Source organism: Thamnophis sirtalis, unplaced genomic scaffold (genome assembly GCF_051295495.1).
Source record: "Thamnophis sirtalis isolate CommonGarterSnake01/CBP01778 unplaced genomic scaffold, rThaSir2_p1.2 scaffold_18, whole genome shotgun sequence".
Classification (NCBI taxonomy): Eukaryota; Metazoa; Chordata; class Lepidosauria; order Squamata; family Natricidae; genus Thamnophis; species Thamnophis sirtalis.
Genome location: NW_028261398.1, coordinates 2,225,692 through 2,252,115, shown reverse-complemented (window position 1 = coordinate 2,252,115; position 26,424 = coordinate 2,225,692). Strand labels below are relative to the sequence as shown.

The 26,424-nt window shown below is 50.1% G+C and overlaps 1 protein-coding gene across 3 annotated transcripts in view; it reads left to right on the top strand.

Annotated features, from left to right (window-relative positions):
• The first annotated feature begins 202 nt into the window (after window positions 1-202).
• The window catches only part of VANGL2 (VANGL planar cell polarity protein 2), a 48,788-nt gene continuing 22,566 nt past the window's right edge, over window positions 203-26,424 (top strand). The window contains exons 1-2 of one of the 3 annotated variants that reach the window (XM_087702956.1): window positions 203-311; window positions 13,116-13,302. The gene's annotated coding sequence lies outside the window, so the exon portion shown is untranslated. Of the gene's footprint in view, window positions 312-508; window positions 615-13,115; window positions 13,303-26,087; window positions 26,239-26,424 lie in introns of those variants that run through there. The other 2 variants (XM_087702955.1, XM_087702957.1) reach the window with 2 other exon arrangements.

Here is a 26,424-nt window from a genome sequence, read left to right as displayed (position 1 = left end):
TTTTTTTGTCTTTTTTTTTTGTCTTTTTTTGTCAAATCCTGAAAAAGAGACGGGCCCTTGCATTGTCCAACGAAGTTATGGTTTTTTCCCGCCCGCCCACTCCGCTTTCCTGAAGGAAGGAACCATAAAACCAACCGGCTGCCAGGAGGAGGAGGAGGAGGAGGGGGGAGGGGGAGGAGGAGCGGGAGGGAGGGAGGAGGGGGCGGGAGCGGCCGAGGGAAGAGCGGCCGCTGGGAACTTCGCGGCGGAGACAATGGAAGCGCCGGAGGGAGGCGCGCGGAGCCCTGGGAACAGCCGCGCCGAGTCCGCAGGTTCGAATCCTCCCCGTTCACGCGGAGGGGGGAAAGCGCGAAGGGGGCGGGGGGAGACTGCTTTTTGCAACGGATTCGGCCCTTTTCCAAGGCGAGGACCAGCCCGGCCCCTTTTCCCAACCTCTGGATCGGATCCCGAGCCCCCCCCCCCCAATCCCACCCCAGCTTCCTTTTTGCAATTGCACGGAAAGCGGAAGGAGCCGCCCGGAGAGGGAGAAGCGCGGGGATTCCGTGGCTGGGGCGCGGGCCGGGCAGGGACAAAAGCCGGAGGAGGAGGAGGCGGCGGCGGCGTGGGAACCCAGGGTAATCCGGGCCGGGCGCCTTTTGTTCGGGGCTCCTTGCAAGGGTTGCAGCGGGGCTGGAGGGGGGGGATCGTTGGGGGGGGGGGGGGTTCGGGGAAGGCGTGGTTGCAACGTCGGGGCCGCCGGGCATTGCAAAGGAGTCGCCGTGGGGAGGGAGGGGGCGGTCGGAGGGTCGTCCTGAACGGGGGAGCAGGCCGTCGGGGGTCCCGGGCGCTGCTCCGAGGGGCGAGACCCACGCGGGGGAGGCGCCCTGCCTGGCTCTGCCCTGCCCAGAGGAGACCCCCGGGCCTCGGCGCCCCGCTCTCCGCCCGGGGGAGCCCTTCCCTGGACTGGCCTCTGAAATAGGGGAGGGGTCTCGCCCCCTTGGGGTCCCTTTGCCCCTTGGGCATCAGGGCCAGGTTGCAAAGCAGCTAGGGGTGGGTGTGTGCTGCGCGGGGCCTGGCACGGGCTTGGAAGTGCTGGGTCTGGGGGCTTTGCACGTGTGAACGGCCTGCAAGGCAACCTGAGTGTGTCCCGGGTTAGCAGCCACTCGGGGTGATGCCAGGGAAGCCCTTGTTGGCTTCCAGAGACCGGTGGCTCCTCCTCCCTCCTGCGGGGGCTCTTCCACACTCTCCCGGGACAACAAGCCAGGATTTGCTTTAACCCCCCCCCCCCCAGGAACAACCTGGCTAACACCCCCACCCCCCCTTGACTGGCATCGTGCCAAGCCAGAGTCTCACCAACCTGGTGCAATGCACGCCTGGCCCCTTCCTTCCTTCCCACCAGGCCCTGGGAATCGCTGGGTGGCCTACCTTCCAGCTGTTCTGCATCTTTGTTTTTTTCAAAGGGGGCGATCCTGGGGAGCAGCGGCCGGTGGGGACCCCAAGTACAGGCAGGACCTGGGAGGGAGGTGCGGGCAGATTTGTGGGTCCCTTGGAGTGAGCTGGGGAACCCCCCCCCCTTCCCATCCGAACTGGTTGGGGAATTGTGGGGGGCAGAAGAGCCCTGATTCTGGGCCTGTGCCCCCCACTTTCTCCTCCCCTCTGCTTTCTGCCCTGCTCACCCTGGAGAGAAGGGTGGGTGGGTGTGAGAACTGGGGGTGGTGTGTGCAGACCTTTGAGGGGAGCCTTGATTCGTGCAAACCCTCTTCACACCAAGGACATGCTGGCTTAGTGCAAAGTGGGAATAATGCAGGGCTTAATCTGGTTCTTGTGAATAAACCACAGTTTGTTGCCTTCAGCCCAGGATCTGGCTTCCCCCAGCATATTACACCATCCAGATTGCGACCTGTGATTCAGTATATTGGGGTGGTGGTGTAAACCTGACCCCTCCCCTCCTTATCAGGCCTATTTGAGGGGGTGGGACGAACTTGTGTCTTGGCTGTGAATGGGAGACCTTTTTTAATTTCTGGGCCAAGATCCCCCCCCTGCCTTCTCTCTGTGTGTGTGTGTGTTTGGCTCTTTTGCACCCCCCCCTTTGCAAAAATGGGGATAGGGTGCAGGGGTCCTCTGGCTTGCGTGAGAAACCCACCCACCCCCTTTGGCTTGGCAAGGTGGATGGCTCTGGGCGTGAAGCTGGCAAGGGGAGGTGTAACCACTCCATCTTTCTAGCAGGGTGTGTGCGAGGCCTTTTGGGGTGGGGTCTTTTTCTCCCCGGTTGGAGGGTCTTCAGAGAACGTTAGTTAGAGCTATTGCAATGGGGCCTGGGTGTGTGGGGGGGCTCACAGGAGAGAGAGAGAGAGGGGAGGGGGCTGCAGATAATAACTGCAAGGGAGCGGGGTGGGCATCAAATCCCATCTGCTTAGCCAAACCTGCTGTTGTTTTGTTCCTGGGGTGGTGAGGACGGTTGTTTGAAAGCTGGGATCTGGCCTGGGCCACAAGGCAGGGGACAGGAGCCCCCCATTTCTGGGGTGATTGGCTCTTCTGGGGTGCCCCAGCCTCTTTCCTCCCTTCCTCCGGTTGGGGCAGATTTCAGCTTTTGGGTCAGTGTTTCTCAACCTTGGTGACTTTAAGTCCCGTGGACTTCAACTCCCAGAATCCCCCCCAGCCAGCTCTGCTGGCTGGGGGGAATTCTGGGAGTTGAAGTCCACGGGACTTAAAGTCGCCAAGGTTGAGAATCACTGTTTTGGCTGAATGGCAACGTGTTGCTGGAATTGCAAAGGGCTGAATTTTTATTTAAGTGGAAACATTTGCAGAGTCCATTTTGTGACTCGGCCGTTCGTCCTGTTCCAGGCGCGGAGGGGAAACCCTGCCGGCTCTTCCCAGCCAGGCCTCCCCGAGAATCAGCCGGTTTAACCCGGCCTGTTGAATAAACCGTCGTCGGCTAGTTTCCACGCAGCAAAGCTTGAGCTGAGATCCTCCGCATTTCGGCTTCCGCCTGTTTTGGGAGATTCATTACTGCCGTTTCTGCTGGAAATGAACCGCAAATAGAAAATTATTTTCCATTTTTGTTTTGTTTTGCTGCAAACTCCCTCCTGCCTCAAGGCCAGGTCTGGGAGGGAGAGCTGGATAGAGGATTTCTCATGCTTTAAAAAGCATTTAACTGGCTTTTCTCATTGCTGGGAAAAAAAAAGGCTAAATGTTGTGTGTGGGGGAGGGAGAAGCCGGGAAAGCCCCATTTGGGAGCTGCGGGAAGTTGCTGGCATCAGGCTGGCCTCCCCTTAGGCAAGAATATTGGGGTGCAGGATGAGACTTAGAAGCATTGGTGTTTCTTATTGCTTAGAAGGCAATAAGGCAAGTGGGTTTGGGGGTGCAAAGGGCCAGGAATTGGGGCGTAGTTTTGCAGGAGGGAGAAAGGAAAGCAGGATGGGCCTCCCTTTGGAGGGGGGATGTCACCCCAATTTTCCAGCCTTCTCCCCCCCTCAATCCTTCGAACTTGCCTGGAGCAAGGTTGCCAGCGGGATTTCTTAAAAAATAAAGCAGCAAATCGGTTTTAAACGGAATTATTTTTACCTATTTATTGACAATTTTTAAACAGATTGACCGAGTTGGAAGGGACCTGGTAGGTCATCTAGTCCAACCCCCCCCCCCCCCCCTGCCCAAGCAGGGATGTGACGTGCACCTACGATATAATGTATAGATCAGTGTTTCTCAACCTTGGCTACTTGAAGTCCACCTGTCTTCAAAGGGCCAAGGTTGAGAAAGACTGTATAACAGTGTTTCTCAACCTTGGCCACTTGAAGATGTCTGGACTTCAACTCCCAGAATTCCCCAGCCAGCGAATGCTGGCTGGGGAATTCTGGGAATTGAAGTCCAGACATCTTCAAGTGGCCAAGGTTGAGAAACACTTGTATAGATAATTCTTGATCACTATTAGGAAGGGAAATTCTGTGGCTTTAGTGCTTCTGTTGTTAAGTGAGCTGGGCCTTTTTTGCCACGGTGGTTTAAGTGACCCACGTGGTCGTTAAGTGAATCTGGCTCCCCCCCCCCCGATTTTGCTTGTCAGAAAGGCTGCCAATGGAGACCTCCTAATTCCAGGGATGCTGCAACTGTCATCAGTTCATGCTAGTTGCCCAGCGGCCGAATTTCATTCACACGGCCGTGAGGTTGCTGGGATGGCCGTAGTGCAGGGACAGTGGCAAGCCACTTTTTTTCAAGTGTCGTCGTAACTTTGAACAAATGGCTGTAAGCCGAGGATTACCTGTATAGAAAAACTGAGATTTTTGTGAAGTTTTAAAATAGGCGACTTAGAAACCCAGACAAAAAGGTTAGAAAAACTCAGATCGGGGTTTTAAAATCCAGCACGGAGAACCCCGATCTGCAAGGCAACCCAGGTTGGAGGGTGCAGACGTGAATTCTTACCCTGGCAGGAAGAAGGAAGAAGGAAGATGATCCGGAGCCGACAGGAAAGTCATCCTCAGTTTCACCCATTAAGTCAAAGAAGGTTCTAGAAAGGGAAGGCATTTCTGCATGCGATTGGTTGTAATTTTAAGGGTGTGGGTGTGTCAGAAAAGGCAGAAGCAAGGAAGAAAGGAAAGAAAGAAAGAAGAGAAAGAAAGAAAAAAGAAAAAGAAAGCAAGGAAAGAAAAAAGAGAAAGAAAGAAAAAAAGAGAAAAGAAAAGAGAAAAGAAAGTGAGAAAGAGAGGAAGAAACAAAAAATGAGAGACAAAGAAAATGAGAGAGAGAAAGAGAAATAGCAAGAGAAAGGAAAAAAAGAAAGAAAGAAAGAAAAGAGAAAAAGAGGGAGAAAGGAAGAAAAAGAGAGAAAGACACAAAAAAGAAAGAAAAAGCAAGAGAAAGAAAAAAGAAAAAGAAAGAAAAGAAAAAGAGCGAGAAAGGAAGAAAAAGAGAAAGACACAAAAAAAGAAAGAAAGAAAAAGACAGAAAGAAAGAAAAGAGAAAAGAAAGTGAGAAAGAGGAAGAAAGAAAAAGCGAGAAAGAAAATGAGAGAAAGAGAAAAAGCGAGAGAAAGAAAAAGAAAGAAGAGAAAAGAAAGAGCGAGAAAGGAAGAAAGAAAAAGAGAAAGACACAAAGAAAAAGAAAGAAACAGTGAGAGAAGAAAAAAGAAAGAAGGACAGACAGACAGTGGAGGAATACAGTTAGTCCTCGACATACAAGCACAATTGGGATTGGAAAATCCGTTGCTAAGTGAGACATCACATGACCACAACGTGTGACCTTCTCCGCTGATGTTCCCCAGGGGTTTTGCTCCTCGCTGCGAAGCTCACAAGCGTCAGCTGTAGATGTCAGCTGCTTGCTAGGTGCCCAGATGTGACCATGGGGTCACTGCCACAGTCGGAAGTGTGAGGACTTGTTGCGAGTCACTTTTTCCAGGTCTGTCATAACGGTGGCTAAACGAACGGTCGTACATGGAGGACTGCCTGTGTGCTGGTATTGAGCCTCCCAAGAAAACGCCCCGGACGTATCCTTGAAAAGTCACCAGGAATCCAGGTTCATTGGAGGGTCGCTTTACGGCCTGAATGACAAGTAGTCTTTGAGTTATGACCATAATTAGAGTTGCGAATTGTGATGGTTGTAAATGAGGCCGCAGAGCTTCCAAACAAGATCACCAGTCCCTTTTTTTTGGGGGGGGGGGGTTTCTGTTGTAACTTTGGACCAGCCACCAGTCATAAGTCAAGGACTGGCTCAGCCTATGTCAGCCTCCCGGATGCTGTCGGAGCGTTCTTGGCTCTGCCAGTTGGGGATGATGGGTGTTCACAGATGGGAGTCCAGTGATGGCCTGGTGGTGGTGGTGGGGGGATGTTGTTCTCCTTGGGCACCTGGGGAGGGGGGGGGCTGGGGATGCTGCCCCCCCCAACAAACCTTCCCTCCCAGTTGGAGGAGGCAGCCCTGACTTGGCAGATGCTCCCAGGTGCCCCATAGGAGGAGCTTTGATTGCACTGTCAACTCCTCCCTCTGGGCTGCTCCCTGCAGACAGGCTGGCGTTTCATCTCCCTTGCCCAACACCCTCCCTTCCCCTGCGATAATAAATGGGGATCTAAGAAGCCTCAGAATCACGGGGCTGGAAGGGACCCTGGAGGTCTTCAACCCCCTCTCTGAGTGCTGGAAGGGACCCTGGAGGTCTGGTCCTTGACCAAGATCATAGAAGCACAGAGTTGGAAGGGAATTTGGAGGTCTTCTGGTCCATCCCCCTGCCCAAGATCATAGAGTCACAGGGCTGGAAGTCACCCTGGAGGTCTTCTAGTCTAACCCCTTGCCCAAGATCATAAAATTACAGGGCTGGAAGTGACCCTGGAGGTCTTCTAGTCCAGTGTTTCTCAACCTTGGCAACTTTAAGTCCCATGGACTTCAACTCCCAGAATTCTGGGAGTTAAAGTCCACGGGACTTAAAGTCGCCAAGGTTGAGAAACACTGTTCTAGTCCAACGTCCTGCCCAAGATCATAGAAACACAGAGCTGGAAGGGATCTTGGAGCTCTTCTGGTCCTGCCCAAGATCATAGAATCACAAGGCTGGAAGGGACAGTGCAGGTCTTCTAGTCCAATCCCCTGCCCGAGATCATAGAAGCACAGAGCTGGAAGGGACTTTGGAGGTCTTCTAGTTTAACCCCTTGCCCGAGATGATAGAATCACAGGGCTGGAAGGGACCTTGGAGATCTTCTAGTCCAGTGGTTCCCAAACTTGGCATCTTTAAGACTTGTGGACTTCAACTCCCAGCTCTGCTGGCTGGAGAATTCTGGGAGTTGAAGTCCACAAGTCTTAAAGTTGCCAAGTTTGGGAACCACTGTTCTAGTCCAACCACCTGCCCGAGACCATAGAAACGCAGAGCTGGAAGGGACCGTGGAGGTCTTTAGTCCAACCCCCTGCCTGAGACCATAGAAACGCAGGGCTGGAGGGGACAGTGGAGGTCCATCCCCCTGTCCAAGATCGTAGAATCACAAGGCTGGAAGGGACCCTGGAGGTCTTCTAGTCCAACCTCTTGTCCAAGATCAAAGAACCACGGGGCTGGAAGTATGGAGGTCTTTTGGTCCAATCCCCAGCCCGAGCCATTGCCTTGACAGGACCCTTAACCTGGGGCCTTCTAGATGAGATGAGACTACTGTTCCCAGGATCCTCAGCCTCAATAAAGGGCATTCTGGGAGTTGTAGTCCCTCATCTGGAGGAGCCATGCTGGAGAAGATGGTTTTCTGTGTATTTTGGGGCAGCTTTCTTAGGGTAACTGTTGCAGTTGTAGCCAACCCCATATTCATTATGATTTTTGCTTGCATAAGGTCTGCTTGGGTCAGAGTCCACTTGTGTCCAGTTCTGGACAATGCATTTTAGGAATTTCAGGAATTTAGAGTGGTGCAAGTCCAAAGGAGGGCAGCTAAGATGACCCAGGACCTGGAAGGAACAAATTTGCCCTTGTTTACTCTTCAGAAGAAGATAAATGTGGCTCAGGCTCGCTGGCTTCAAATACAGGTGGTCCTCGACCTATAACGATTTGTTTAGCGACCAAAGTTACAATGGTACCCGAAAAAAGTGACTTACGGCTGGTTTTCAGACTTAGGGTCCTTGCAGCATCCCTGTGGTCATGGGATCAGAATTCAGGTGCTTGGCAACTGACATGTACTTACGACGGTTGATGTATCCTGCGGTCTTGTGATTCCACTTTTGCGACCTTCCAGTGGGAAGCCAGAGTCACTTCACAGTTGTGTTATTAACAAGGAGTGATTCCCCTAACACAGTGTTTCTCAACCTTGGCAACTTGAAGATGTCCGGACTTCAAGTCCCAGAATTCCCCAGCCAGCATTCGCTGGCTGGGGAATTCTGGGACTTCAAGTCCGGACATCTTCAAGTTGCCAAGGTTGAGAAACACTGTGAATGCTGGCTGGGGAATTCTGGGACTTGAAGTCCGGACATCTTCAAGTTGCCAAGGTTGAGAAACACTGCCCTAACAGCTGTGATGAAGTCGTAAAATGGGACAAAACCCGCTTGACAAACGTCTCACTTAGTGACAGAAGTTTTGCGTTCAATTGTGGTCACACGTCGAGGACTGCCTGTGAGAGAGAGAGGGCAGAATCGTTCAGAAGAAGAACGGGCGGGAATTACGAGGAAGCAGATGTTGATGTTGACTTCAAGAAAAACTTCCTACGGCGAAACGCTCTTCCAGATGGGAACAGATGTGCTCTGGAAAATGGTGGCCTGCCCTTGGCTGGAGGGATTTTAATTATGGCGAGGCTTAATTATGGTGATCCATAATCTTGCTGACTGTGACATGTAATTAGAGCTTCATCTGAACACGATTAATGGATAAAGGGATTTTTGGCTAAACAATAATGCTTTTTGTTAATCTTTATGGAAAATGGTGTGCTGGTAGTCGCCAAATATGGGCTATCCGATGCTCTTGAGGGGGTAAATCATTGAACCAGTTGTCGGAGGTGGCAGTTGGTTATATGTTTGAGGGAACTTTCCATATTAAAAACCTACATTTGATTATCAGAATTGGAGCCTCCGATTCAAGTCTGTGGAAATGAATTACGTCCCAATCCAAAGATTTTTCTGCAGGACTTGGAAAAAGGTTTATAGTTCTTGTTGCCAAAGTGGGCCTCCATTCATCCATGGTCACCATTGTTAGTCTTCCAACTCCAACTTCCAACTCCATAGATGGTCACCCAACTATGCAATACTCCAGGAGGTCTCAAACAACGTCAGCAGAAGATCTGTGGAGCAGCTTTGCATGGTCTTAAATCTCAGTGTCCACCAGCACCGGGATGTCTATGGAAGAACATCAAGGAGGAAAGCCTTCTGCAGAAAGCATATTGATTCCAACTTGAGTTTGCCGAAGAACGTTGGGTGACATGGTAGCTGTAGGACAGATGTGCCAATGGAGAACTTTCTGGATCGACTGAGGAATGTTATACCTGGAGAGGTCTATTCACTTCAACAGAAGAAGTCCTCCTTCCCACCATAAAGCAGACTGTGAGCATCTAACGTGAGGTTGCCTTCCAGCTTCAGAATCTGGATGGTCTTCATCCTTGGGGGAAGAGTAGATTCTGGATTGTGCCAGAAATATTTTACTGGAGAATGTCAAGGTAATCTGTACATAAGTTGAAACTTAACACGACAGCAATCCCGAATTCCTGGATAAATTTACCACAGAAGGTTTGAAGCCAAAACACATTTTGCATTTGGAAATGGTTGAGTTGACTTCTTGATCTTAAGGTGGTGGCATGAGCTGGAAAAAACCAGTTTGGTCAAGATGGTTCCCCCAATATCCGCGAGTTAAAGCTGTTTTGGAAAGAAAGACGGGCCGAAATATCTCCAGGATGATCTGTAGGATTGATGCACCTTTTGGTTGAAGTCCCACCTCTGAAAAGAGGTGCCATCATCACCTCCTCGCTTGCTAGAAATCCTGCCTACTTTCCCTGACAAAGATGGTGGATGTTGGTTCAACGAAGGCGTGGCCCTCTACACAAGTTGTGTATTTGTTTAACCAGAATGTCTTTATTAATAGGACTTAATGGATAAAAGCTCTGTACACAGTAGATTGGCAGAAGTCCCCCACCTGCTTGGAAGATGGAACTTCTAAAGCAGTGTTTCTCAACCTTGGCCACTTGAAGATGTCCGGACTTCAACTCTCAGAATTCCCCAGCCAGCATTCGCTGGCTGGGGAATTCTGGGAGTTGAAGTCCGGACATCTTCCAAGTTGCCAAGGTTGAGAAACACTGTCCTAGACACTTCCCCTAAACGTTGCCACCTGATGGATGCTGGCTGGGGAATTCTGGGAGTTGAAGTCCAGACATCTTCAAGTTGCCAAGGTTGAGAAACACCATTCTAAAGGCTTTGCAGGCCCCAGAGAAGACTTACAGGTGATTTCCAAAGCAGAGAAAATGTCACGAGAAAACCCAGCACAGATTTGTCTCTTTTGATCATTGAGGGCCAGAGACTTCGCTTGTTGAACCTCAAGAATTTATGGGTCGTTTTCAACTTGTAATTGTTCATTTCATAACAAAAGAATTCTTCATTGACCAAGTGCGAATGGACACACAAGGAATTTGTCTCTGGTGCGTAAATTCCCTGCATGCATACGAAGGACAAAGCGATAAATCATAAGTTGCCAATAGGAGAAGGTAATAGAAGGATAGTAGTGATACGGCCCTATTAATTCCGTGCAATTAGTGTTTATTAATCAGAATGGCACTGAAAACTGTGCTATTCTCACAGTTATTGGGCCAGAAAACCTGACCGAATTAAAGCTAACCCAAGTTTAGCATCTTAGGCAAACGTATCTGCTAGGCGAACATGGTTATTGGGTACCGGACTCCTACCCCGCTATATTCGGTGGAATCAACCTAAGATGGCTTATTTAACGAAGTGGCGTCAAATATGGCTCAGTGCAGAGATTAGACCCAACTAAGGTGAGGACTTGTGCATCCCATCTTGGGTTGCATTGCAGAATTAGGTGAAAAAGGAAAATGTGAAGCTCTGGGAGACATCAACCCCTCATTCTAGATCGACTTGCAAATAGATCTAGAAAGCCCTGATCCCTTTGAAGCCTGGGGTGACCCTGTTGGTCCTCCTGGGTCTTGTGTTCGTGGTCTGCAATGACTTAACACCACCCCCTTTTTCTCCAGCTTCCCCCCCCCCCCCCCGGCTGAAGGGATGATCTGCATTAAGTGGATAAGAAGTTTTAAAAGGCTTTCCAATGTCTTGAACCCTCTTCAGTCTGGGCAGGTGATTAAAGCTCAAGATTTAACCCTCCTTGGAGGGCTCTGAAAAAAGGTGGGGGGGGGATTGAAGCTTTGGGTCTTGGGGGGGGGAGGAAGGAGAGGGATCGGATGGCTGCGGAGACCCCATAAAGTTTGCGGACTCGTAAAGTTGGGAAATATACATTCCAGCTGTTTGAGTTACCTCCAGGGTCGCCTAAGAGGAGCCTTCGTAATGGCCAACAGGGGCTGTGAGAAGATCCAGATGCTCCTTGATTTTGACAGTCCTGGACTTTGAAGGGACCTGGGGGTGGGTGGGGGGCCTGGGGAGGGGGGGCTGGGAGGCAGACGCCGAAGGAAGCCAGCTGAGACATTTTGCTCAGTTCCCTCCCAGGAATTGCAGTTGGGAGATGCAATTGTGTCCCTTTCTTCCCTCCTTCAAAGGACCCAAATCCCAGCCAGCCGAGTCCTCCAACCTCTCATTAGAGGTTTGGTCTACCTGCCAATTAGCCTTCCTTGCGCTGGGCTGAACCCCTGGCAGTTGCTCCGAGTCTTTTGGGAGACGGTGCCCCCAGAATTGGGCCTGGTAGCTGAGAGCAACGTGGATGTTTGCTCTTTGGGAAACTGCCAGATGAGGTTGAGGAAGGCCAGTCTCGGACCTGCGTCCACAATTGGGGCCAGAATGACTGTTGCTAAGCAGGGTGGTTCTTAAGTGAGACAGGGCTGATTTTCTGACCTCCTTTGCCATGGATCCCTTCCTGTTTTTCCTCTCTTCTCCTACCCAGGTGCTGCCTTCCTTCCTTCCTTCCACCCTCCCTCCCTCCCAGTGGTTGGAATGCAGCATTGCAGGTCAATCTGCCAGCTGCCAGCAGCTCAATTCTGACCAGCTCAAGGTTGACCCTTCTCTCCCTCCTTCTTTCCCTCTCTTTCCCTCCTTCCCCTCCTCTCTGCCTCTCTTTTCCTTCCTTCCTTCCTTCCTTCCTTCCTTCCTTCCTTCCTTCCTTCCTTCCTTCCTTCCTTCCTTCCTTCCTTCCTTCCTTCCTTCCTTCTGTTTGACTGCCCACCTGCCCTTCCTTCCTTCTTTACCTCTCTTTTCCTTCCTTCCTTCTGTTTGACTGCCCACCTTCCTTCCTTCCCTCTCTTTTCCTTCCTTCCTTCTGTTTGCTTGCCCACGTGCCTTTCCTTCCTCCCTCTCTCCCTCCCTCTCTTTTACTTCCTTCCTTCTGTTTGACTGCCCACTTGCCTTTCCTTCCTTCCTTCCTTCCTTCCTTCCTTCCTTCCTTCCTTCCTTCCTTCCTTCCTTCCTTCCTTCCTCCCCCCCTCTCTTTTCCTTCCTTCCTTCTGTTCGCCTGCCTGCCTATATGCCTGCCTTTCCTTCCTTCCTTCCTTCCTTCCTTCCTTCCTTCCTTCCTTCCTTCCTTCCTTCCTTCCTTCCTTCCCCTCTCCATCCTCAACTTACAACCACAGTTCAGAATTTCTGTTGCTAAACAAGGCAGTTAGCAGAGTGGTGCACGATTTTAAAACTTCGTTTTGCCGTAGTTGTTACGTGAATCACTGCATTTAAGTGGGTCCCTTGTGCCTCCCCCCCCCCCCATTGACTCCGCTTGCAGGGAGCTGGCTGGGAGGTTTGCAAACAGTGACTCCATCATCCCGGGAGGCTGGGTGACAAGTGTCCAAATCCATGGGGAAACTGATGGCCATAAATGCGAGGACCATTCTGAAGTGCTGTTGTATCTTCGAACGACTGTTAAAACGAGGGGTTAAAATTGGAAGAGTTGCCTGTATTTCACCAGCTTAACATTCCACTATTTGTCCCAAGGTCTTTTTCCTAAATTCTGTGGTCAGATTAAGTGTTGCCCATCCAAACATCCAGGCTACCAGGGTGGGGAAAAACTTTTTAACTGAAGCTTAACCACTAAAACTGCCAACGTGGAGATTTTAGACTTGATGTTGGAGGATGATTCTGCCCATCGTTCCTTCCCACTGAAAAGTTTTGAGTCTTTAGGCCAAGGGCCTCCAACCCTGAAGGCTTTAAGACAGTGTTTCTTAACCTTGGCGACTTTAAGTCCTGTGGACTTCAACTCCCAGAATCCCCCAGCCAGCTATGTTGGCTGGGGAATTCTGGGAGTTGAGGTCCAGACATCTTCAAGTGGCCAAGGTTGAGAAACACTGTTGTAGACCCTTCTTAAAAACCTCCAGTGATGGAGGGCCCACAACGTCTGAAGGCAAACTGTTCCACTGGCTAATTGTCCCTTCACGTCCTTCCTTGTAGGTCCTTCAAAAGCTGCCTTCTCCTTTGCTTTCCCCAACCATTCGACGTGCTTTTGGGGTGCTACACCCCATTCCTGCTTTGTATGGTCCATAGCTAAAATAAAGAATCATAACAACCTGTCAACCCGACTTGTATGATCTCATACTTGACCTTGGTTCTTTCTGCAGCCCGTTTCTGGACTTTGGAGTGCCTGATGGCCCTTGTAGATGCTGAGATCCAGGACTTGCCACGCTAACCGGGACCGGAGGCAGCATCTGGCCCAGCGGCTGAGGTCTTCAGCGGCCCGGCTATGCACAGCTGTTGGTGGGCCTGAGTGGGCGAGCAAGAGACGGTCCTTCAGTGCCCTTTGGGTCGGTGAGTGTCGCTTCCCTTGGGGAGGGCTGGCCTGGAAGATGGACCTTCAACGGGTGTGTTTGTTTACCACTTGAACCTGTTCTTGTCTTGAGAGAAGAATTCGCTTTGGGGGGGTTCAGGTGGAACTATAAACTCTTATGGACGTGTCTTGTTTTAAGTTGTGAAAGCTGGTCAGTGTGGTTGTGTGTGTTTTGCTGTTTGTGATTCCTGAGACTTAGTTGAAGCTGTTTTTAATCAGGGATGGAGTTTTGATCAAGAATGGTGGTTTTAGCTCGGCCGTTGTCTTGAATCCAAAACTTTTAGCTGTGTGAATAGAGGGTATAGTGGCTAATAATGGGTGAATTGTTCTTTTTTAAGTCTTCATAAAGTCCAGAGGTGAGGAAAACCTTGGCAACTTTAAGCTGCGTGGGCTTTGTCAGTGTGTGTGAGAGAGCAGGGACTTGCAATAGGCATAGCAACTAAGTCAAGCCAAACGGAAAGGGCATTTGCTGGAGACAGCTAGGAGCCTGGGCGTGGCTTAGCTCTGTGGCTCTGAGTCTGTGCTGAGCTCTAAACTGAAACTTTTCTCTGCCTGTGTTTGCTTATATTTGCTACCCCGTTGAGAGAACCAGCATGGGGATTGTATATATGCCTTATGTCTTATTATGTATATAGGTTCCACCACAAAACCGCGGAGTACAAAATCGCGCTCGACGAAAGCGCGCATTTGACGTCATCACAGCGCGACGAAAACATCGCGCTGTGATCGAAAAATGTAAAAATAAAGCGAAAACCTTACCCTAACCCCCCCAAACCTAACCCTAAACCTAACCCTAAATCTAACCCTAAACCTAACCGTTAACGTTACGCTAAACCTAACGCTAACCCTTAACCTAACGCTAAACGTAACGCTAACGCTCTAAACCTAACCCTAACCCTTAACCTAACCCTAACCCTAAACCTAACCCTTACCTTTATGTGAATCGGCTTGCTTTAATTTTAATTTAATTTTAATTTTTAATTTTTTTCATCGCGCTGTGATGACGTCACATGCATGCTTTCGTCGAGCGCGATTTTGTCCTCCGCGGTTTTGACGGGTCACGATGTATATAAAGAGGTTTTGAATCCTGCTGAATTTCCGGATGTGTGTGCTGCAAACTCTGACAGGCTTCCGCCCCCAGAAGGCTGGGGAATTGTGGAAGTGGGGGTCCGTACATCTTAAAAGTTGCCATGGGTGAGAAACGCAGCTGTAGAGCATCAGAAATACATTTATGGGGCTTGGGGTTTTAAATAGCAGTGGCGTAGAAAACTCCCGATCACACGCAGGCCGTGTGTTGATAGCACAGGAAGTTGGGAGGCCGCGGTAGGTCAAAGCAGCCTTAGAGCCCACCTCTGTGTGGGTCAGGGTCTAGATCGGGCATTTGGGAGGGTGGCTCCCAATGTCAGGTTCTGTTCCCAGATTGCCCAGCCTTCAGAAGACCCATGCAATTCTCCCTCTCTCCCTCTCTCTCTGTCTTCTGTTTCTTTCTTTCTCTTGTTTCTCTTAACTATCTTGCTTTTCTCTCTCTCTCTTGCCTGTCTGTCTGTCTTGTCTGTTCGTCCATCCATCCATCTTGTACCTCTCTTTGGTCTGTCTGTCTTTCTTTTTATCTGTGTCTAATCAGTTTTTTCTGCCTCCCTCCCTCCCTCTCTCTGTCTCTCATCTATCTGTCTGTCTGTCAAATCTGCTTTCTCTTATCTATCTGTCTTTGTCTCTGTCTCTCTCTCTCCCCTGTTTATTCTGTTTCTTTCTTTCTCTTGTCTATTTTGTTTCTCTCTCTCTCTCTCTCTTTTGTCTGTCTGTCCTTCCTTCTATCCTTCATCTCTCTCTCCCTCTGGTTGTCTATCTTCTCTCTCCCTCTCTCCCCCCCCTCTGTTTATCCTGTTCGTTTCTTTCTCTTGTCTGTCTCTATCTTGCTCCTCTCTCTCCCTTGTCTGACCTTCCTTCCTTCCTTCCTTCATCTCTCTCTCCCTCTGGTTGTCTGTCTTCTCTCTCCCTCTCTCCCCCCCTCTGTTTATCCTGTTTGTTTCTTTCTCTTGTCTGTCTCTATCTTGCTTCTCTCTCTCTCTCTTGTCTGTCCTTCCTTCCTTCCTTCCTTCCTTCCTTCCTTCCTTCCTTCCTTCCTTCCTTCCTTCCTTCCTCTCTCTCTCTCTCTCTCTCTCTGGTTGTCTGTCTTCTGTCTGTCTCCCTCTCTCTGTCTGTCTAGTCTGCTCTCTCTACTCTTATCTATCTGGTCTGTAGTCTTTCTCAAATTTTATGCTGCCCAGAGTCTTTTTGGAGTGTGATTGGGCGATAAATGAATTTCATAAATAAATATATTGCTTGCACTTGCCTTCTGAAGGCTGGGGAAATCTGAGAGAGCAGAATTTGAGAGCCCCAGTAACACACACACCCCTTCCCCACTTTAATCCCCTTGTGAGCCATCCACAACTTGACTGAGAGATTCAGGGTCAGGAAGCTGGACCCCCCACATTTGGGAGGGGGCGGGGGGGGGCTCTTGGTGGCTGCCTCCTCTAGCGGGTGCACCCACCTCCTCCCCACTGAATGGGGGCTGCTTCCCTGCCTCTCCTGGAGCTGCTGGGAAAGAGTGGAGCCTTCAACCCCTTGGGCTGTGCAAAGGTTTTATTTCGGCTGCTCCCAATGGGCACCTTGCAAAGGGTCCCTCCCCAGCTGGGGTGGGGGGCTGCCCGGGGCTGAGGGCTGACAGAGGTGTCCCTCTGTGTTTCCCCTCAACCAAAGGCCAGCCTGAATAAGCCCAGGGCCTCCTTCCCACCCACTTCTATTCAAAAAAACCCCAGCCCTTCTCACAAATGTTTGCCCCCAGTTGTCCCGGCTGTCTTTTGTTTCCCCAGAAACCCACCAAACAAAACTCTGGAGGGCGGGGACCGATGGGGCCAGCGTCCCCTTATTTTGGCACCCCTTCCCCATCTCTTCCTCCTCCCCCTCCCCAAATTTCATCTGGCTTCTTTGGATGCTGAACTGCAAGCTCCCAGGCCTGCTGGCCATCGCCTTGGTAACCGGGTGTGCAGCCGTTCTCAGGCCGGCTTTGTTCCCCCCCCCCCGCCCCCCTGGCCGTGATAAATGTGCAAAACTCCCCAGGGGTTTTGCACAAAAGGTTGGCCCCTCTCTCCCTCCCTCTCTCCTTTTGTGCAGGCAGCGGTCTCTGGCATTTTGGGGAGGGGGGCAGCGGAGAGTTTATCAACGTGATATGAGCCTAATTTGCAGCCACCTCCCCCTCTTTTCCTCCTTCCTTCCTTCTTTCCTTCATCTCTCTCTTTCTCACTCTCTGGTTGTCTGTCCCCTCTCTCTCTTTCTCTCTCTCTCCCTTTTTATCCTGTTCGTTTCTTTCTCTTGTCTATCTTGCTCTTCTCTCTCTTGTCTGCCTATCTTTCCTTCCTTCCTTCCTTCCTTCCTTCCTTCCTTCCTTCCTTCCTTCCTTCCGTCCGTCATCTCTCTCTCTCTCTGGTTGTCTATCCTCTCTCTCTCTTTCTCTCTTTCTCCCTGTTTATCCTGTTCGTTTCTTTCTCTTGTCTATCTTGCTCCTCTCTCTCTCTCTTGTCTGCCTGTCCTTCCTTCCATCCGTCCGTCCGTCCGTCATCTCTCTCTCTCTCTCTCTCTCTCTCTCTGGTTGTCTGTCCTCTCTCTCTTTCAATCTCTCTCCCTTTTTATCCTGTTCGTTTCTTTCTCTTGTCTATCTTGCTCCTCTCTCTCTCTCTTGTCCTTCCTTCCTTCCTTCCTTCCTTCCTTCCTTCCTTCCTTCCGTCCCTCCGTCATCTCTCTCTCTGGTTGTCTGTCCTCTCTCTCTTTCAATCTCTCTCCCTTTTTATCCTGTTCATTTCTTTCTCTTGTCTATCTTGCTTCTCTCTCTCTCTCTCTCTCGTCTGTCCTTCCTTCCTTCCTTCCTTCCTTCCTTCCTTCCTTCCTTCATCTCTCTCCTTTTTCACCTCCTCTGTATTTGGGGGTGGGTGGGAGAACTGAACACCCTCTTGCATTGAAGAAAAGGGCCCATTTTTTTGCCCTGTGGCTTCAGCACGCCTCCCCCCACTGGTCACGTGGCTAGAATTTGGACACTTGAGCAACTGACTCATATTTATGACCAGGGTCGTCATCTAATCCCCCCTTTTGCGAGCTTCCGACAAGCAAAATCGACGGGGACGAGTCACTGAACAATTTTAAACAATGGCGGCGATTCGTTTAACAGCTGGTGAGAAAGGTCGTAAAATAAAGCAAAAGCGTACTTAGCAAATGTCTCGCTTACCGAAAGGAACTTTTGGGCATAAGTCGAGGATCGCCTGTGTTGGCAGGTTCAATGTCCAGAATGGTCGTCTGCTTGAATTGGGGTTGGACTAGAAGACCTTCAAGGTCCCTCCCAATCCTATTATCCTGTATTATATTCTCAATCTCTGCAACTTTAAGACTTGTGGACTTCAACTCCCAGAATTCCTCAGCTGGCGCATGCGCCAGCTGAGGAATTCTGGGAGTTGAAGTCCACAAGTCTTAAAGTTGCCAAGTTTGGAGACCCCTGGCCTAAAGACACAAACGTTTCATTGGAAGGCCTAGTCGGCTGGGGAATTCTGGGAATTGAAGTCCCCAAGTCTTAAAAAAGTTGCCAAGACACAAGCTTTTCATTGGAAGGCATAATTGGCTGGGGAATTCTGGGAGTTGAAGTCCACAAGTCTTAAAGTTGCCAAGTTTGGAGACCCCTGGCCTAAAGACACAAACGTTTCATTGGAAGGCCTAGTCGGCTGGGGAATTCTGGGAATTGAAGTCCCCAAGTCTTAAAAAAGTTGCCAAGACACAAGCTTTTCATTGGAAGGCATAATTGGCTGGGGAATTCTGGGAGTTGAAGTCCGCCTCCCTTAAAAGTTGCAGAATGGACAAACCCTGGGCTAAACCAGTTAAAAGAAAGGGTGGATGTTTTAAAAGGCGAAGGATCTGTTAATTGGTGTTTTTAAAAAATAACAAATCCCCCCAATGCTGCTCTTTATAAGGAGGTTCCTTCTTTTTTCAAGGTTCACCGGAGGCCCAAAATCAGCATTAGCCTTCCTTAAACAATGGCCTTCATTTGCAGAGGTATTAGTTTCTATCTGCTTGCATAATAAAAGGCTGAATAAAGCAGTATCATGTGGCTTAGGGGAGAACACAAAAGGGACAGATAGGCAGGGACAATGTAGAACAAAGAGGAGTAGAAAACAAACTGAATTTAACAATATTAAATGGTTATTGGTTGCCCCTGACCCCAAATGCCTCAGGAATTTAGTAAGGTAGATGCTCCCATCACTGGAGGTTTTCAAGAAGAGACTGGACAGCCTATGATGAGGGGGTTGGACTAGAAGACCTCTAAGGCCCTCTTATGCTGTGTTGTAAATTGATGCTAGGGAGCTTTGGGGTCAAGAGGAGGCTTCAGAAATTTAGGCTCAGCACCTTCATGGTTATTGGTCGTATCTCGGGGTACATTGGACCATTTTGGAGCAGCTTCTGGTTGAGTGTTTTGGCCAGATTTCACCTCTGGTTTCTCCAGATGGAGAAGATGAGCAGATGTTCTTGGTGGCCTCCACATCAGTGGACAAGAATGGTTACAAGGGGAGCTTTAAGCAAGATGGAGAATAGGTGGCCACCGAGATCTTTGAACGCTCCAAACACTTTATATCTTCCCTCTGTTAGATTTGCCCTGTTGCCTTTCTCTGCTGCAAACGTGGCGACAGATTTTAATAGATCTCTCCCTGTTGCCCTGGGATCAGGCAGGAGAGAAGGATCTGGTGTGAAAAGGTAGCTCCAGAATAGACTTGTGTGTTGAGGATGTCTGGATGATTTAGAGCAGACTGTGGTCCCTTTAAGAGGGGGGGGGGCGGACTTCAACTCCCAGAATTCTATGCTGACTGGAGAATCCTGGGAGTTGAAGTCCACAAGTCTTAAAGTTGCCAAGTTTGGGAACCACTGCCCTAGAGTCAGGAACGACTGGCACAGATGTGCAAAGGGAGCCTTTACCTTTTATGGTCCCCCTGAACAGAGGAGACTCAGGACGGAAGAGTCGCTTGCAATGCCTTTAAATATGAGTTCTAGTGAATTTTGCCCCAGAGGAAAATGCATGAGATCCTTTAATTGACCGTCCTCCAGGGAGGCCCAACGTGAGTGTCTCCCAGATGTTTTGGGGCTACATCTGTCAGTAGCTATGCTGAAGTGATGGAGCAGGGAGAAGTCAAATTCATAATGCTGTGTTCTTCCTCCCTCTTTGGGGTGTCACCTCAGCCCCAACATCATTGCTGATGTTGCAAGATGACTGGGTTACACCCCAATCAAGGGATTCACCCCATATAGTGTTGTCTTACTATGAGTGTTGTTTCTTTTATATAAATTGTGACTTCATTTTGAAAGTCCCTCGTGGAATCAGCATCTCATCCATATCTCTTTGAAAGCTACGTGGCTTTGGCGAACTCCAGATTTCTGACTGCTTCTTCTAGTAGTTACGGTGCTGGCTTTCAGGCAGAGAAGACCTTATGCCAACATAGCAATAGCAGTTAGACTTGTATACCGCTTCATAGAGCTTTCAGCCCCCTCTAAGCGGTTTACAGAGTCAGCATATTGCCCCCAACAACAATCCGGGTCCTCATTTCACCCACCTCGGAAGGATGGAAGGCTGAGTCAACCCTGAGCCGGTGAGATTTGAACAGCCGAACTGCAGAACTGCAGTCAGCTGAAGTAGCCTGCAGTGCTGCATTTAACCACTGCACCATCTCGGCTCTCTACATCTACCATCTGTAGTCTTCTCCTGGGCATCAAAGGTGTGAGGGCTTCTTGCATGTCACACCACAGCTCCACTGCCAAGCCAGTTTCTCCCCTTGATAGCTGGCCTTCAACCCAACACAGTCATGGCCATCTCTGGAGGTCACATTTGTCCCAAAGGTGCTTTTTCAAAAAGGCAACTGGACGTTTCTTGTTATTTTTCTTTGAAAATATTTCGCTTGTCACCCAAGAAGCTTTTTCAGTTCTAACGTTTGTTTGTGTGAAACATTTTCGGAGGAAAAAACTCAAGAAACATCCAGTGGGAAACAAAACCCATGATCAGGATAGATTTGAGAAGGAAAGGAAACAAGAAATGATATTCAACTATTTCTGGGTCTGCGGAAATACCACCCCAAGAAAATGAAAAGTAAGAGCTGGAAGAGACACCTACAGCCATAGAAAAGAGAAAGGAAAAGAAGAGGAGAGGAGAGAAGAGGAAGAGGGGGGAAGGAAGATAAGAGGAGAGGAAGATGGAAAGGAGAAGGAGAGAAGGTAGGAAGGGGAAGAGGAAGAGAGGAGAAGGGGAGAGGAAAAGGAAGAAGGAAAGGAGAGAGGAAGGAAGAAAATAGAGGAGAGGGAGGGGGAGAATGGAAAAGAGGAGGAGAGGAAGAGGAGGGAAGGAAGATAAGGAGAGGAAGATGGAAAGGAGAAGGAGAGAAGGAGGGAGGGTAGAAGGGGAAGAGAGGAGTAGGGGAGAGGAAAGGGAAGATGGAAAGGCAAGAGGAAGAAAGTAGAGAAGAGAGGGAGGGGGAAAAAGGAAAAGAGGAGAGGAGAAGAAGAGGAGGGAAGGAAGATAACAGGTGAAGAGAGGAAGATGGAAAGGAGAAGGAGAGAAGGAGGGAGGGTAGAAGGGGAAGAGAGGAGTAGGGGAGAGGAAAGGGAAGATGGAAAGGAGAGAGGAAGGAAGAAAGTAGAGAAGAGAGGGAGGGGGAAAAAGAAGAGAGGAGGAGAGGAGAGGAAGAAAGGAAGATAAGAGGTGAGGAGAAGAAGATGGAAAGGAGAAAGGGAGGGAGGGAGGTTAGAAGGGGAAGAGAGAGTAGGGGAGAGGAAAAGGAAGAAGGAAAGGAGAGAGGAAGGAAGAAAGTGGAGAAGAGAGGAAGGGGGAGAAAGAAGAGAAGAAAGGAAGGAGCAAAGATAAGAGGTGAGAGGAAGATGGAATGGAGAAAGAGAAGGAGAGAGGGTAGAAGGGGAAGAGAGGAGTAGGGGAGAGGAAAGGGAAGAAGGAAGGGAAAGGCGAGACGAAGGAAGAAAGTGGAGAAGGGAGGGAGGGAGAAAAGAAAGGGAAAAGGAGGAGGTGTCAAAACAGGCGAGGGATGGTAAACGGAGCAACCCAAACGGTATGTTATAACCCTGTAAATAGAATGACAAAGGTATAAGAACAACAAATGCAGAAAAGAATAATAACTATGTGAACCTATAATTGTATGTAGAGAACAAAAAATAATTTTAAAAAATCAATAAAAAAAGTCCAATTGCCTTTTCGAAAAGCACCTTTGGGACGTGGTCCTCTCTGTGCTGAGCCTCAAGCTTGATTGCACATATAGGACACTTGGCTGCCCCTCGTCCCCCTTCTCTTTGTGACCCCTCCCCTGCCCCCAGTCCTTCGCAAAGCACTTCCAAGGAAGCCTTGTTCTCTGGAAACGGAGTGGCCCAGAGAGAGAGAGAGAGTCGCTGACGGAATCGGGTGTTTTATCATTTTGCAAACTTTGCTCTCTCTCTCTCTTTGAAGAGGAGCATCCAACTGAGGCTTACAGGCTTAGGGTCTTCCTGGCAAAGGAGGAAGGGGGGTGGGGGGGCTAAGGAGGGGAAGGGGCCGGGGAAAAGCTGGGCAGCTCTGGGTTTGGGAAAAGAAATGCGGACAACAGTCGGTGTTAAAATTAAACACATATCAATCTTGTGATTTGACCAGTTGAGTCACACTTTTGGGTAAGGAAGGCTACTCAACAATCCAAACTAAAGTCTAGGATAGTGTCTTTCAACGGTGGTCCCTTGAAGTTGCGTGGACATCAACTCCCAGAATTCCCCAGCCAGCACAGCTGGCTGGGGAATTCTGGGACTTGAAGTCCACCCATCTTCAAGTGGCGACGGTTGAAAAAACCCTCATCTGCCACTCCCTTCCTTCTAAACCAGTGGTTCCCAAACTTGGCAACTTTAAGACTCGTGGACTTCAACTCCCAGAATTCTCCAGCCAGCAGAGCTGGCTGGAGAATTCTGGGAGTTGAAGTCCACGAGTCTTAAAGTTGCCAAGTTTGGGAACCACTGTTCTAAGCTATTCTTCTTGGTAGGCTGTAGCTTGATCTTATTGGCAGTTGTGTGCTCCTTGGGTTGTGTGAAGTTGTGGTGCTTCAACCCTGCCAAGCAAAGTTGGGCTGCTGTCCTCATTTTGCAGCCGGCCACCCCATCCTTGATGTCCCCACCCTCCAAAGTTGCCATCACTTCTGGCCCATGTTGCAAAGCACTGACATGGTTTCCGAGCCGATGGCCACAGGGGAAGGCTGGCGACGGCTGTGAAATTGTCCCGGCACTCCAGGGTGGGGTGAGGAGGCTGCGCTGGAGTTTCGGAGAGCAGAGAGAGCCAGGTGGATGCAGGGGAGGTGCCTGGAAGTGTCCTTCAGGGCCTGGCCTGCAGGTGGAAGGAGAAGGAGGCTGAGCAGTTCTCACCTTGCCCGGATAGACATCTGGGCTTGGGAGTCCTGGAGGCCTGGCAGATGTTAGGGAGCGCTGCTAATATAAGCAGCAGCTGGGTGTCGTCCATGTGTGGCTAGCGGAGTTGCCATCTGCCCTAGGTGGCAGCTTGATTCCATGACCTAGTTGGCGTAGCGTGGTGGCCTGTCTCTGGGATGGCTTCATAGGGACTAGAATTTCCATTGCTAAGAAGTTCAGTTTGCAAAACGTCGTGCGGTCTCCTTCTTTCACCATCTCTCTAAAGCTGCAGGCGAGGAGATCCCACGGACCCCCCCTCCTGAGCTTATGGATGAACACCTGGGGCAGGGGGTTGGGATAGAAGATCTCCAAGGTTCCCTTCCAGCTCAGGGTTCTGTGATTCTATGATCTTGGGCAGGGGGATAGACTAAAGTCCTTTCCAGCCCTGTCGATCTGTGAGCTGGCATAGGAGGTTAGACTAGAAGACCTCTAAAGTCCTTTCCAGCCCTAGGATTCCTCCTTTCGCCATCTCTCTAATGCCGCAGGCAAGGAGATCCCTTCTGAGCTTATGGATGAACATCTGGGGCAGGGAGTTGGAGTAGAAGATCTCCAAGTCCCTTCCAGCCCTAGTATTCTGTGATTCTTTCTATGATCTTAGGTAGAAGGTTACTAGAAGACCTCCATGGTCCTTTCCAGCCCTGTGATTCTATGATTCTGGCTGTGAAGAAAGACTAGAAAGGCCTCCAGGGTCCCTTCCGCCCTACGGTTCTATAATCTTGGGCAGAAGGTTGGACTAGAACAGTGTTTCTCAACCTTGGTGACTTTAAGTCCTGTGGACTTCAATTCCCAGAATCCCCCAGCCAGCATAGCTGTTGAGAAACACTGGACTAGAAGACCTTCATGGTCCTGTCCAGCCCTGTGATTCTATGATCTTGGCTATGGAGCTGGACTAGAAGCAATAGCAATAGCAATAGCAGTAGACTTATATACCGCTTCATAGGCCTTTCAGGCCTCTCTAAGCGGTTTACAGAGAGTCAGCATATTGCCCCCAACAATCTGGGTCCTCATTTTACCCACCTCGGAAGGATGGAAGGCTGAGTCAACCCTGAGCCGGTGAGATTTGAACCGCTGACCTGCTGATCTAGCAGTAGCCTGCAGTGCTGCATTTAACCACTGCGCCACCTTGGCTCTCCAAGGTTCCTTCCAGCCCTAGGATTCTATGATCTTGGGCTTGCTAGAAAACCTGTGAGGTCCCTTCCACCTCTAGGGTTCTATAATCTTGGGCAGAAGGTTGGACTAGAAGACCTTCATGGTCCCTTCCACCTCTGTCATTCTATGATTCTATGATCTTAGGCAGAGGGTTACTAGAAGACCTCCAAGGTCCCTTCCAGCTCTGTCATTCTATGATCTTGGCTATGGAGAAAGACTAGAAGACCTCCAAGGTCCCTTCCAGCTCTGTCATTCTATGATCTTGGCTGTGGAGCTGGATTAGAAGACCTCCAAGGTCCCTTCCAGCCCTGTCATTCTATGATCTTGGCTATGGAGCTGGATTAGAAGGCCTCCAAGGTCCCTTCCAGCCCTGTCATTCTATGATCTTGGCTGTGGAGAAAGATTAGAAGACCTCCAAGGTCCCTTCCAGCGCTGTCATTCTATGATCCTGGCTGTGGAGAAAGACTAGAAGACCTCCAAGGTCCCTTCCAGCCCTGTCATTCTATGATCTTGGCTGTGGAGAAAGATTAGAAAACCTCCAAGGTCCCTTCCAGCCCTGTCATTCTATGATCTTCGCTATGGAGCTGGATTAGAAGACCTCCAAGGTCCCTTCCAGCCCTGTCATTCTATGATCTTGGCTATGGAGAAAGACTAGAAGACCTCCAAGGTCCCTTCCAGCCTTAGGGTTCCATGATTGCATAAACTCTGCCCTGCTGGATGGGACCCCTTGCTTCCACCGTGACCGGCCAGCTGCACCAGGAGGCCTGCTAGACTCCCAGCTGCTCCCTTCGGAGGCAGGTGCAGCCCCATCCAGGCTAGTAGCTTAATAGCAGGATTCCCATGGATCCCACGGCCCTTTTTGGAAACCAGCCAAGTTGCTTAGCCAGTGTCACATCTGGTAGCAGATCCCAAGCGGAATTTACACGTTGAGTAAAAGCAGAGCTGGCTGGAGAATTCTGGGAGTTGAAGTCCACACGTCTTAAAAGTTGCCAAGTTTGGGAACCACTGGTCTAGACAGCAGGAGAAGCAGAGGTCCCTGAAGGATCTTCGCTTGGCAGTCTGGGAGCCACCTTCACGTGGAACTTGGTGGTGCCAAGAATTTGCCCTGCCCCTCAACTCCGGTCGTCCCCCCCCGGGAGAACCGGATCTGGGACTTTCCTTGGAGGGGGGGGGAGGATGGGAGCTTTGCCGAGTCAGCTTCTTTCCGGAGCGGTTGTGTCCGACTTGTTCTGACAGACTCCTGGCGCCCTGCAGCGGAGTGAGCTCCAGCCCCGCGCGAGGAGTAGGAGGAACCATCTTCCCGTTGGCGTCTCCCTCTCCTGCTCTCAGGCGCTGAGCATGGAGGAGGGCGGGTCCTTAACGAGCACATCCATCATGCTTAATGTTCCACCGCCGGAGACCTCCAGGAGGGTGTGTGAAAGATTGGCTGACTCTCTCCTGGCCAGGATGTTTTCTGCTTCTTGCTTGCTCCACTTCTCCTCCTCCTTTTCCAGCAGCAAGACCCAGCCCAGGCCCTCTCTTCCCCGAGGAAGGTGGCCGGTTGGTCCTTGCGACCGGACAAAACTTGCCCTGAGACTCTGCACATGTTTGAACCGGAGCGTAACGCTTCTCCAACAGGATAAACAAGAATTAAAGTGTGCAGGGAATTTGCTTTAGGTCTGCCTTAATGTAGTTCTGTGGCTATCATCGTTCTAACAGCAAGCGCGGGTCTCCTGCTTGAGCAGGGGGTTGGACTAGGAGACCTCCAAGGTCCCTTAATTCTGTTGTCAGTTTGTTTTGGAATAAGGTTCCCACATGGGACAATTGGAGCTCTTGACTCACAATTAGGAGGCTGTGAGTTCCATCCTAGGTAGAGGCTGAGATTTCTTTCTCTGGGAACAATGAGAATATATCTGCTGAACAAAACTCCGTCTTGGCGACGGGGAAGGGCGTCCAGCCAGTAAACCCTCAGCTCCATTCAGTTGCCTAGGCTCCAGCCCATATTATGGGGTTGTTAAAAGTTGTTTGAACAACTGGAGGAATTCACCCCAGAGATTAGTTGTGAAGAGAAGAGGGCTTGGGTGAAATTCTCCTGGGTGGGTGGAGTGTGAAATTCTTTGCACTCCCATAGTTTATAAATGCACACTTTACCACACAGGCAGCCAACGGTCCCAGGGAAGAAAACCACGTGGGGCTCTCCTGGATCCCTGCCCTGGAAACCTGCTGGAGAAGTTCTCCATCCCCTGAAGGGATTCAAAGAGATCCCTCACCCAGATTCTCCCTTTCAGAGAACTGTTCAAAAGGTGCTTAATTGTCTTCTGAAGCTGTATGAAATGTGCTTTTTCCAAAAGGTCTTTTCCCCCCCCCCCCCCCCCCGAAAACGTTTAGCTTCTATGGCTCTTTCCACCGGCAAAGATGTTTAAGGTTTTGAAGAGGCAGGTTTTTTTTAAAAAAAGTTTTTGCATCCTGCAAACCTCCCAAAAATGGCT